At 39.6% G+C, this 7,491-nt stretch overlaps 1 long non-coding RNA gene across 1 annotated transcript; it reads left to right on the top strand.

The window, feature by feature from the left end:
• The first annotated feature begins 6 nt into the window (after window positions 1–6).
• Window positions 7–7,480, top strand: LOC104912263. The gene is made up of 3 exons (XR_794506.2): window positions 7–216; window positions 640–830; window positions 4,090–7,480. It is a non-coding gene; the product is annotated as an uncharacterized LOC104912263 (long non-coding RNA).
• Window positions 7,481–7,491: the final 11 nt, after the last annotated feature.

Below are 7,491 nucleotides of genomic sequence, written 5' to 3'. Positions count from 1 at the left end.
GCGTTCCTGCGGGGCTCCGGTGCCGCGCCTCGGGACCGCTCCGAGAAGTTCTCTCTTTCCTACCTTCTTTGTTTTCCCCCTTGCTTCCCCGCTGAGAACTTCTCGCAGTGTGTGAGGAGATGAATGTTTCGGATAAATGACATAGCAACACGTAGCTCGCCTCGGTACCAAACTGCGTCGCGTCGGGTCGCTGCCACGGCGCTCCGGAGCATAGTCGTAAGTGGAGCTTGGCGTGTAAATGTCCTTACATAGAACAGGGAATGTCTTAAGCTATAATTGTTATTGCTTTTCTTCGTGTCTCCCTTCTTCTGCTGCGATGTGGTAGGGATATTTCCTGCATTTCCTACTGAGCTGAGCTAACAAGTGCAGTCCCAAGCTAATCAGGGCAATAGAAAATGCAGTTCAGACCCAACGGCACTCGAGCATTGCAGCTGGTTTATTATTAGGTTTATTATAATGTGTGCCAACAGTCAGCAGTACCACAGCGTTCTTTGGAAATTACCATAGTAAGGTTTACAAAGGTTGGGTTGAGCTGTGAGTTTTAACCAAACCAGGAGAGCACGGTGCTGAGCGGAATGCCTTGGTATTGCAGTTTTACCACGTTATCTTGTTTGGAAAGTGATCCTGTTTGTCTTGCAGTCCAGCCTGGCAGAGGTGAGGGCTGTGGGCCTTGTGCCTCTATACTGGGTCTGTGGCAGAGCAGCATGTCTTACCGTTCTGATGGGAAAGGCTGATGTGAGCAGAGGAACACCAATCTGAGCAGGACATAAATGCCGAGTGCCATTGATGGCACAAGTGCTGGGTAACTCTCCTCCTCCTTTATGCTCTCAGTAAGTGCTGGCCTCTTGCTATCAGAAGTTGCTAATTGTTTCATACGGGGGGTGAATGAATTCTGAGTTTATATATGTCTATTTAATGGTTTTCTTCTCTGTTTTTTTCCCCGACTTTCAAGTTGAAACAGAATGTGAGGAAAAGCACGTGATGTTAATACCAGATGAAAGGATTGTATTTTCAGTTCGTTCTGAGTACGACTGAAAAGTGACGTTATTAGCTCTTTCAAAATTACTGGGGTCGGTAGAACAGTTTGATACTGTGCTGCTAGAGGTGGTGTCTGACTAACACCTTTCTCGCTGTTGTCAGCTTCCAGTGTTTGATAATATTTATTTACCTAAAGTATACTTTGAAAGATGCAAGAGTGAAGTTGTAATTACTGTCTAACTGAATGGTTAAGACAATAATCTGGGTAAGCCAGAAGACTGCTGTTCAATAACTTAATGGTGAGGATCCAACTCTGTTACATTACTCTTTTCCTGTGTTGCAAAGTAGTTACACCAACTCTCCCCACTATGAGCTGGCTGAATGGTAATCAATGACTGTGCAGTTTGGGGGATAAAGTGTCTGCTCATATATAATCCATGCCATTCTGTGTCCAGGTCAGACTTTGCTGGAATGCCATGAGAAAATACTGGGGCAGAGGGTCACAGCGTATTTGAAAGCTGCTTTTGATTTCCTAACTTTGGCTCTTCTCCTTGGGGCAAAGAAACTATATGTAATCAGAAGTGTATTATTGTTTTTTTTTTTTTAAGTAATAAAGTTTAGTTCAGCAAGGTGAATGTTTTTTCTTATTTAAAAGAGAAGATGATAAGCAACAGTTAATTTTCATGGTGAGTGGGATACAGTTGAAAACAACTTAGACATATGAGAAAGTGTCTATAGCTGAACTGTTCTTCTGTCTCATATAAAACATGGTGTTTGCAGGTGGTCCTTGAAGTGAATTAAAAAACAGCATTCTTTAATTTGCTGAAGTAAAATATGGAATTATTCCCGGACTTTGGCACTTGAACAGTGTTTTGATAAGGCACGTATGAAATCACCTTCTGAAATCAGTATTGCAAAACTCTTCTGAGTATCTGTCGGAGCAACCAGGGACTGGGTGACTGGTTTCTCCTCTGCTGCCATGGTACCTTCCTTCCTTGCCAGCGTCCCATTTCTGTACTGCTGCTGTAAGTGCTGGGTAGTGTATGTACATCATACTTTCAGAGTCTGAGCATGCACTTTCCACACGACTGCTTTTTCCTAAATTCCCCATACGATGTCCATAGAAGAAAGATTAGAAGAAAGGTTAACTCCTTGAAAGTCATTTCTTGCAGTGGATGATTGGGAGTCTTCTGTTTAATTCCATAATCTCCTGTACTAGGATGAACACCCGCCATGCACTGAAATATCACTTACCTAATGAACTCTTCAGGTGTTGAGGAGTGCTGGCGCTGCAGGAGAAATCTCTTGGACAAAAGAAAGCCATGTTTATGTCAGTGCCTTTGAAAATCAGAGGTATTGGTGTAACCATTGCAGGTGAATACAATTGGTAGCATGAGAATTGTTATCTTCAGTTAAAAGGATGTAGGAGAGGACTTCCTACAAATTAAATGATGTGATAACAAAGTTCCAGCCCCAGGAGCACAGTCTGGAATGGGCATCGCTCAGTGCTCCTCAGTAGGTTTACATCGGAGGCTATAAAGTTGAAGTGATTGATTTATTCTTTCAAATTGAGAAGTATTAGAAAATCAGACTTAGCCCCCAGAGTTTCCAGTATTAAAATTTATATAAAACTTGATTTGTTTTTTGTGTACTCTTTGTCAGTGGAGAAATGTAGGGAGAATGGCATGGAAGTGCTTGAGAGAACACGGGATGTACAGGCTCGTGTTTGAAACCAAAGTTCCGGTACAGTGCCCTCAAATATGTTCTAGAGTAATCCACTGCTGAGCTAGAACTGGTCATCAGATAACCAGGGTACATTGCAATGTGTATGCTTTCAAATTTTAATTTGGAGTAAAAGGCTCTCTGTGAACTGAACCTTCTCATTGTGCTCACTTAACTACAGTTTGTATTGGGTTGCACTGCAGATCTGGAGCATGTAGGCTGACTTCTCAGTGTTAATGTAAAACATATTTCCATACATTCGCTCACCATCTACCCTACATACTTAAATGAGTGTACCTATTTTTTTTTTTTACAAGTTGCTATTTTAAATAAAGGACTTTTATTCTTTTCTTTCCTTTGTTCTCCCAGGTGCTCATTTCTTTCCATCTGCAATGCAGATATAATTCCAAAAATCAAATGCACATTCCCTCATTCCACAATGCACGTGAAATGAATGCGGACAACAGTGTATTATATCATTCTATCAGTTTTTTTTTCTTAATGGTTTGTTTTTGTTTTTTACCACCAGGTTGTTGTAGTAATATCAAATTATGCTAACCTGTAAGTCTTCAATTTGCTTTTAGATGTGACAGCAGTTAGCTAAATAATGATCTAAATAGCCATCTAAATAGTTTTAAACAAAACATTTGGCTTGTGAGTGTTTTCTAATTTGTGTTCAACTTAATACAAATTGACTTTTGTAAGAGTTTGTGGCCTTTGTAAGTCTTGGAATATGAAACACTTCACACACATCAAACCAGACACATGTTTGTGACGTCTGGGAAATACCACTCTGCCCTGTGATGTGCTGGAGATGTATGAGGAATGACTGAAGCATTTAGCAACTGGCATTTGTGTTTGGAATTGTTTAGCTATTGGTTTAGGCCTCATGAAGTAGTGAGGCGGTCCAGCATCTGAAACCATTGGTTCTGATGACGGGAAGCTCCTTGCTATGTCCAAAGATTAGGCTTTTGTGTAAAGAAGAAGAAAGCCTGAATGGCATTGCCTGCACGATATTGCAAGGAGAAGCCCTCAGGCACAAAAGTGCAAATCGAGAAATCCTGTCTCTGTAAAGTGCAGAAATGTAGAGCTGCAGCAAGGCTGTTGCTTACTGAAGCCGCCTCAGCTGGCCTGAAAATCTCTGCCATGCTTATGTGACTTCACTGGCACTTTTTGAAGTGCTGTTGGCAGCACTTTAAAAACAAGCAAAACACTACATTAAAAAAAAAAAAAAAAGCTACAACTTTTACATTAAAAAATATAAGTCTGGGGATACTTTTATACTTTTAGTGAATAGTGTTTCCATTGAGAAGTTAGCTATCAAAGATGCTCTGCTGCTTTAAGTTGAATGGTTGATGGACTGAAATTAACAACTTCTTCTCTTCACAGGCTGAAGAACAATGGCTTCCTTCAGCAACCTGACTATTGGTATTGCTCTTGCCAGTTTTACCATATTCCAGCTCCTGTTCCATGTTTTAAGCTCTTGGGTATCCACGCGGATAACACCTGGTTTTAGCAATCTCAGCCAAAAAAGGAAGATTGAATGGAATTCAAGGTAAAGTGTTCAAAACAAATGGTAGCTAATGAACTACCACCTGTGTGTGTATGTATCAAAAAAACTACAGATAAGGATATTGGTTAAACATGCACAAAGATTAGCAGGACAGTTCTATGCGCTTAACAAAGTCTGCATGTCGAAGAAAAATCTCCTCCTTGGACATGGAGTTACAAACACCTGTATATTAAGCGGTTCTTTAGATCATGATGCTCAAGTGAAAAAGGAAGTAAAAGAAAATAGTGATTGGTGAGAGGTACTAAGTTAATGTGGATTAATTTTAGATGACTTCTCATGATGCTTCTAGTTAGAGAATGAGTACGAAATTCCTTTCACCCAGACATACATGAAAATCATATCTATTTCAATTTATTCTATGACCTTACTGATGGTATTTCTCTGGGTCATGCTTTTGTGTGCAAAGCAAGTTACTCTCATTTCTCACTACTACTACACTGCATCCTGCTTTAGATAGGTTTTCCAAGATATTTGCTAAATTGTCATTGTAGTATTGTGGTGAGGCAGAGTTATGCTACAGCTTCAGGACAGCTACATCTGTGTTTTGATGAGGAAGGGGAGGAGGATGTTGTGAGATGTAGGGTAAGTGTTCAGAAAGGAGTTGTGGAAAATTGGTCTAAAAACCTGCCTTGCTCCCTTTGTGTCTCTACAGTCCTGCCATTGGTATGTGTGTACTTGTGCTACTCCTGTCCCTTGGACAGGGCATAGGCAGCAGCTTGTGCAGCCCTGTAAACCTTTCCTGGGGTGGGTGCTGTCCTCTATTTTAAGCTATAAAGGAAGTATAGAGTAGTAACTGCAAACAGAATAATCACTGAGGTTTTATTTCAGAATACTACTTTGAAATATTATGTCTAGTACAAAAGTTCCTCCAACCAGAATGAATTGGTACAGTATAACTTCATGATCAAGTGGCCTATTAAACTTCTAAAATATTTTTCTCAAATTCTGTGTTGAGAAGTACGTGCTGTACAGCTGTTACTGCACTCAGAAAGCATTATCATTATTGCTCTCCCTCCCCTGTTCTCTTTAAAGGCATTATCAAGTGGATGCTTTTAAAGTTATTTCCTTGTCTGTGCGACGTTAGTAACTCAAATAGTTTCATCCTCCATTTGGCAAATGTCTGCCTGCAGTGCTTTTAAAGACACCATCTTAATTTCAGTCCGATCTTTGAATAATTGTGTAGCTACCAAAACATCTTTCTAGATTGCCAGCTCATGATATCAGTCCAAACTGAGTTTTATCTCTGTGATAGAAATTGACAATAAAGTCCAACAGGGAAACTAAACTTTTATCATATTGGAGCTGAACTTTTGTCTCAAAGCCACATCAAGTGACCCCTAAATTGCATAATAAGGTTTCTGAGGACATACCTCATGCCTGGTAGCATTATGGTAAGTTGCAGAGCTTTGCATAACAACACACAAGTTGTTTCACAGATCACAAGTTGTGCTGGGAATAAGCTGCCCTGTAATCTCTGGGCTACTTTGCAGTAAGGTGCTTAATTACTCAAATTGAAAGAGCACCTCAAGCTGTGCCCTTCTTTTTAACTTCTTTCCACAATTTTTCTTAGAGCAGGATGTTGATGTTATCCGCACAGATAAGTTGCGGTTCAGTTCTGGAATTAAGAGGCATGAAATGTGAGGCAGCTCATCAGCAGTTTGTTGGTTGTATATCTGAGGAGAGCGCAGGATGAAAGAAGGGCTGATGGTGCTGGTGATTCTGCAAGAGAGGTTGGCTGTTAACTCTGCTAGCCAAGCACAGCGCTTCACCACACTGCTTCCTCACTTCAGCGTCTCACTGAAGTGAAGAAACGCCCCACGGAGTATCTTATGTGTTCATAGAACAGACAGACACGTGTGTACTGTGCATATGGCCGTGCATGTGGAGGAAGTTACTATCCCCTGTTAAAATGAGTTTGATTAGCTTAAATGTTTTAAAAGTAGATGTTTGCTCTTCTGTCTTACATTCAGCTGCTCTAGGGAGGGCTCAGACAAATGGTTCTGTTGGCAGTCCTGAAGGAAACTGGCACAGAGGATGGTCATGCATTTTTATCAGCTCAGCTGGGTCTGGAAGACGGCATCTGCCTGAAATGAACTGTAGCATTGAAAATATGTTGTTAGTTTTGAGAGTTTTGTGAATCGAGCATTTGAGCTGCAGCTCTGAATCATGTTTTCTGTATTGTCAGTTTGTTTATTCTGACCTTCCAAGAGTTAAGAACCAATAAAGAAACTGATTCTGGGATCTTTAAATATGCACATTCTCAAATTGAATTAAAAGTTGCACAGAGGTACTGTAACTTTCTAATTTGTCATGCACAAGTTCCTGTCACCTCTTCTACAATATATATTTGTACTACTATTATGCAGTTGTGAAAGTACAAAGATTTGGTAGGAAAAGAATAAGTATGCAGTTTACCAGTGCACCTGTTATTTTTTTTCTTTGCAGTTTAATGAGGAGTTAAAGGATGCAGGCTTTGACAGTAATTTCAAAGAAATGTACTGAGCTTGATAGCTTGACCTAGTTTTCTCTTCTTCTGTGGAGAAACTTCAAAGTCCAGAACTAAGGAAGAAATTTGCTTTTTTTCTTTTTTCCTTTTGTTTTTTCTTCTTTTTTTTTTTCCTCTTCAAGTGCTGTGTTTGTATATAGCTTGTAAGCTTATCCAAACTAAGGTTTGAATAAATGGCCACTCCTAAGACAAACTGCAACTGCAAACTAATGAAGTATAAGCTAGGACAAATTTTACTTCTTTCAGTGCTGTGCTCTCCTAAAGTTTAAAAAATCCCAGGTATTTCTCAAGCACTAATCTTGCATGCCATCCTTTGTTTTTAAAAGGATGCAAAGTTCCTGGTCTTATGTAGTTCTGTGTTGTGAGAGTTGATGTTTTAATTAAACCACTAATTATCATTAAAATTCTGATAACAGAATTTTACTTTATTTAAAGGAAAAATATATATATAAAACCTGTGCTGTAATAGATAAATGTTCACACTCAGCCTGTTGCATTGGATAGCCAGACCGTGTTTACCTCCATCCATTTTCTGGCATATGATTGAAAAAGCTGTTGAAAGTAGCATGATGACACTTCTTAAGCAAATGGTAAATAGGGACTTCTTTTATGAGAAGTGATAGAATTTTCTGATACCAATAAAAGATAATACATCCCTTGGAAACAGACTAAATCCCTTTTTATTCAGCAAACCTTCTAGAGGGGAGAAAAA

Source organism: Meleagris gallopavo, chromosome 10 (assembly GCF_000146605.3).
Source record: "Meleagris gallopavo isolate NT-WF06-2002-E0010 breed Aviagen turkey brand Nicholas breeding stock chromosome 10, Turkey_5.1, whole genome shotgun sequence".
In the NCBI taxonomy this organism is placed as follows: Eukaryota; Metazoa; Chordata; class Aves; order Galliformes; family Phasianidae; genus Meleagris; species Meleagris gallopavo.
This window is presented reverse-complemented; position numbering and strand designations above follow the sequence as displayed.